The sequence below is a fragment of the Centruroides sculpturatus genome, unplaced genomic scaffold, assembly GCF_000671375.1.
Source record: "Centruroides sculpturatus isolate CEXI.00-Female unplaced genomic scaffold, Cexi_2.0 scaffold1088, whole genome shotgun sequence".
Classification (NCBI taxonomy): Eukaryota; Metazoa; Arthropoda; class Arachnida; order Scorpiones; family Buthidae; genus Centruroides; species Centruroides sculpturatus.
Window position 1 is genome coordinate 237,755 of NW_019385342.1, and position 6,000 is coordinate 243,754.

Sequence of the window (6,000 nt, forward strand, 5' to 3'; positions counted from 1 at the left end):
AATGAGGGTTTTTAATTAAGCCCATTGTTATTATTATTACCACAGGAGGGTTCTAAATTTTATTCACTTATTCCACTCTGAATAGTAGTGTGTCTATCTTTCTGTTACTCTATGGAACGATAAATACGAAACTACTACTTTAGAATAAGAAAATAAAATATTGGATCGTCATCCGTCGATCAAATTTCAACGATAATGACGTAACAATTAAACAGAAACAAATAATTAAAGCTATATTGCTCAAAATGACGTATTATTGATAAACAGACGGGACTTTCCAGCCTTCTGTTTATCAATAATACTGTTCAATGGAGGGCGGTTGACAGCTGTAATATTTATTAATACATTAGAAAAGTATCAATAATAACGTTTCTGATCCATATCAAAAGAGAAAGAAATTTATTTTTCTCTTACATTTTTTTCCCCTCTGTTTATGGCAATTGATGTTGATTATCTATTTGTATATACACCAACAAAATGATACTACTTGTATCAAAATTATTTTGTTTTCTGTATTAAAATTACACTTTTTTAAATAAACTGAATCACTTACAGACATCTGACAAATTATTAAAAATATATTTTTCCATTATAAGTTGTATTATGGCCCAGTAATGCATTTAATTAACTTATTATTTTTATTTCTGGTACCTACAAGGATTTCTATTGTATAACTTATACTAATGATGGCAAATGTGTGACCCATGCAGTGATTTCGAGATACAGACATCGAAGTATTAGGTTCTTATCAAATGCTGTTTTGATGATTAATAAGTTTTAAACCTGTATTATAGTGTGAAAGTGGAAATCAGTCATAAAAATCTTAATTAAAGGCCATTAATCGTGAAACTGAGAAAAATTATCATCAAATAAACATCACCAGAATTCCCATTAAACAAAACATTTTGTTTCCATTATAATTTTTTAATATATATGACAAAAATAAAGTAAATTTGTATGCATCTGTTTTTATTGTTCATTATAATTACCCAAATTAAATTTTTTTTGTAAATTTTCATCCAATGAAGATAATTATGATTAATTCTTTTGAAGACAAAGTCCTTTCCAAAAAAATAGGAACCACCATTTATTAACTTTGTGTTCCAGACATTACACTTTTGGCGACTGACCTTTTCTTTTAGGCTACTGGCCGCCAAACAGTCCTTTAAAAAAACACAAAAATATTTTTGTGTTTTTTTAATCAACTGATCCTTGTGTGATATGTTACTGAAGAAAGAAAGCCATTAGCTTTTAATTCTTTAAAGTTTTTAACATTGTTTTAAAATTTCACCTCAGATGAAGAGTCAGGAATAGCTAAGAATTTTATCAAATTTTATATATTTTTAATATAGTTTTAATAATTAAATACCTGACTTTGGAAATTATAAAAAGTTGAGAGTAATTACTCTTAATCCTTTTTAATAGATTTTAAAACATTTATCATTTTCAATTGATTGACATCTGTTGCTCTTCAGTATGATTATAAAATAATAATCTGTATCTAAAATATTGTTATTGATTGCAGAAAAATTCACATCTATGACTTCAACTGTAGCAAAATATATTCAGAAAATAAAGATGAATATATCAATCATTTTAAAAATGTATAACAAATCAGTATATTTTATATTTTTTCATAGTCAAAAAATAATTTCCTACGTCACATACAAAAGTTTAATTCCAACTAAAAATCAAACATGAGTTTTATTATGTTGTATGAAGTGTAAGTGTATCTCTGATGACACTTACAAATGTAGCAGATTATATGTGAAATGTATTCACTTAGAATATGTTACATTTAAAATTGCCCATTAAGTTTAAATCATTTATGGCATAATATACTGCCCACTAGCTTTTCCATTAGAGTAATATGTCATCACAATAGTTTGAAGAATGATTTACAAACTAAACATTTTTAATGCATTTTTACAATATTCTTTTGATCAAAGTTTGGATTAAAGCATCTATGATTAGTATTAATCATATGAATTTCATTACTTCTCAATATAATTATTTCCTTACATTATCAGTTAGTTAACTTCAGATTTTAGAAGTGGTACTTGCTGAAAACAGTTTGAAACACACAATCTATATTAATAGTTTTAATTATTTCGTTACTGTTATCTTTAAGAACATACATGAAGACCAATTTTCAAATTTTAGTTTTTATTTAACTTAGAAATAGTTAAATACTGTATTTTAAAGTTCAAATATGATAATTTTAAATGGCAGTGGCAGATATAATAAATTGCATCCTCAAGTCTTCATTGATGGTGTAATAAGTCTATTGGAAAAGAAAAGCCATCTTAGCGCTCGTAAAATATTTCATTATTACACTACTAAACTTTTTTGTCAACATTGTTTTCATTTTAATTTAACTCAACACTCTCCAAAAATCTATGCTATCCCATGTCACACTAAACTATAAACAAAACACATGCAGTGCAAGTCAAAACACATCACATTACTAATGCAAAGCATCAACTATTGGTCCAAGGTCAAATTCACCGGCACTGACTGAGTACGAAAGTTGAGATCCGTATCCGTGGATCTAGACACTAATGATCTGTATCTGTATCCATGGATATACATTTTTAATGATCCGGCACATAACTAGTAGATTTATGATATGTCCCATAAAATATTTGACCTTTTTGAAATTGTGATGTTAAAGAGTGTAAGGCTATTGCCATAGTCTGGACAGTGTTTATGGCAATAGCTTTATAAGATATCATATGCAGAGGTATCATTAAATTTTTTTTATTAAAGGTATTTAATATAAGCACTGTATAAGCAATATAAGTGCTATATAAATGTTAATAACAAATTTTTTCACTTTTTATACTGTCAGCATTTTTATTCAAAAATCAGTCCATATAAATATGTTTATTGTATGGATATATATTTTTTATTGCATTTATATTAAGTGACTTTGTGTAGTTTGTTTACTTTATGTTATTTACTTTAATTGGATCCATGTATTTAATTAGTTTTATTTAGTTCTATTTATCATTTATATTTTTGTATTTAAACGAATTGTTCGAACGGATATAGAAATTTGAATTTTGTTTCACATAAATGTTCGAACCTGGAACCGATGCAAAGAAACACTCCAAGAATTTAAAAATACCTGTGGAGCAGGTAGAAAACGTTTGTAGGATAATAAATATTACTTCTCGGAAACATAAGGTGTTGGAGTCAAAGTATTTGAAGAATCTGAGTGTTTATTGAAATATAAAATGGCGTCACCGGCCACATTTTATAAAAGGTATAGGAAGATATCTATTAAAGTGGTGAGAATGAATGCCAGGTTAGAATTCCTGAAAGAGTGCAAATTAAATGGAGTGTACCCGATGTCAATATTTCGCATCAAGCTATCGGAAGAATGCAAATCCTCGAGGAGAAGGATACAAGGAGTTTGCTTAAATAGGTCAGTCAGATACACCAAGGGTTTAAAATATAAAGCTCTGTATGAGCTCATCCAACTAGAAAATCAAATATATTTACAAGATCTTAACATCCTTGTGGACATTAACTTGGGTGTTACCAAATTAACAGACAAACTGCAACTTAATTTAAAAATGAAATATAAGAAAAAATTTGATTGGATATGTGCCAAGCAAGTAATGCAGTGTTTTTCTACCAATGTCCCAGCTATTCCCCATTATAAAAGTTGGCAACTATGTAAAATCAAATATATACTGTACATATATATTCCTGTAATCATCTCATTACATGAAAAAAAAACTTTCACTAAAACTGATCCAATCCCATTTTTTTTTTAAGTATAGTAAACTACATAAATATAAATTTAACTATTACCTTATTCTATTTAAAAATTAAAATTAATTTTAATTAAATGTTTTCTTATACAATTCATTAAAAATATTTATAAGAAATTCAATTGATTGTTTAAACTGATAACATTATTTTCAAGTAGAATGCACATTACTACTACTATTACTACTACTACAATGTCTGGAAATTTATTTGTATACTAGCTGTTACCTGTGGTTTTGCCTGCACAGATTTTGCAATTTGATAGAAATAACCCTCCCTCAGTACTTCACTAAGATTCTCAATCATTAGTTGTTACTAATTTGGTAAAATTACTGATTTTTGTTCAAACTATGGACTGCTAATGCACCTAAATTCAAGTTTCAAATATTATGGGATTCCGAGATACGATAAATCTGAGTTCAATTTTTTTTTCAAAACATAAATGACGTTATCTGAAAATTCCTAACGTATTTACAGAAAAATAGAGTTTCAATTACCCAAGTATGTCTTTGTAAACCACGTTTATGATACTGCTTTTCGGGGCTAAGCCTTAATCCTTTCCCTTTCTCCCCCACGGTGGAATTTCCAAAAATCCCTTCTTAGTGTGCATTCTCATGGCGTACCCTACTAAAACGCAGTTAAAAACAAAAAATCGCATCTAAAATAGTATAGTAGAAGCTGTTCTTCAGGTTAAGCCTTAATCTTTTTCCTCTTCCCCGCGGGGGGGAATTTCGAAAAATCCCTTCTTAATGTGCATATTCATGACGACCCTAACTGTGTACCAAATTTCACCTCTAGATTCAGCGGTTTGCTCTGGGCAATGATGAATCAATCAGTCGGTTAGGACATGTAATTTACAAAAAATATAAAAAATGACGTAATGTTCTTTTATTAATGAAACTAGTTTATTACATTTGAGTTCATTAATAACGAACTGTAAATATTGACTTTTATAAATCTTTAATTAAACGAGCTTCATTTTATTTGCTTTTAGTTTTTATCATATTTTTACATTTTATTTTATATTATGTATAATTATACTAATATTTATTATAATGTTTCCTTGATAATTTTATAACGCTTAATAAGATAAATATTTAATCTAAAATAGTTTGCTAAAGAGTGATGTACAGTAGACCTCCCTATAACGCGGGTTCATATAATGCGGTTTCGTATATCGCGGCGAAAAAAATTGCGACCGTATTCGTATAAAGACGCTAAAAGAGACTCATAAAATGCAGTAAAACGTCATCGCCGACTCGTGTCGCAACAGGATTGGTCGAATCTGGTCCAATAGTGGACGAGCAGCCGAACTACTTACACGCTACGGAAAGTTTTGGTGGGTAAGTTGAGTTTACTATCGTCTGTACAGTATGTAAATTAAATACTGTAAGTCTAATACAGTACTGTAATTTTATACACTTCTTGTGAAAAACACATTTCTTATTCAACGGCCATACAAATTGTTTCTATTAATGATGTCTCCAAAATTCAGCGAATTTTTCGCAGAAAAATAACTTATTAGAAAACGCGCCCGCTGTTTGGTGCGCTGCTTCGCGACGAAAACAAGCTTAAGCAATGGAGTCGTCGAACGGTGCACACTCGGTAAGTAATTCTACAATTTTTTGTTTATAGCATAGTTTATACAGATTATTCCCAAAAAATTATACGTGTTTTGGAAATGCTGAGTCGAATTAGTCTAGAATCGGTTAATTTTATGGAAGAAAACCTTTCAAACAGCCGCAGTCCGTAAACTGCACACGTGCCGGGCTGTGATTGGCTCATGTATTTAAGAATTCTTACAATGCGAAATTCTTATAAAGTGGAACGTATCTACCGCGTTATAGGGGGGTCGACTGTATATTAAATAACCATTGAAAATTATAAGTGCATAATATAATGCCATCCCTTATGATTTCGAGTTTTAATTAGGCTGGAATTTGAAAAAAATGTACACTTATAAATTTCCACTGTCGTTCGTCTGTCCATCTGTCGTACCTTAATCTCGAGACCGGACTTAGGTAGATGACAGGCGAGACCGGATTTGGAAAACGTAATGGTAAGGGGCCCCGTTTATATACAAACCTTCAGTGTAAACCGTAAGTCACGTTATCTTAATTCAAAACTTTCTCTCGAAATGTGTTAAGATAGATGACCGGCACGACTCCATTGCTAACAGGAAAAGTATGATGTACAGGGGCAAGTCACTACTAATTTGAG

General features: G+C 29.9%; 1 protein-coding gene across 8 annotated transcripts in view; it reads right to left on the reverse strand.

The window, feature by feature from the left end:
* The window catches only part of LOC111637882 (THAP domain-containing protein 5-like), an 87,710-nt gene that overhangs the window by 64,451 nt on the left and 17,259 nt on the right, over positions 1-6,000 (reverse strand). The window lies entirely within an intron of this gene.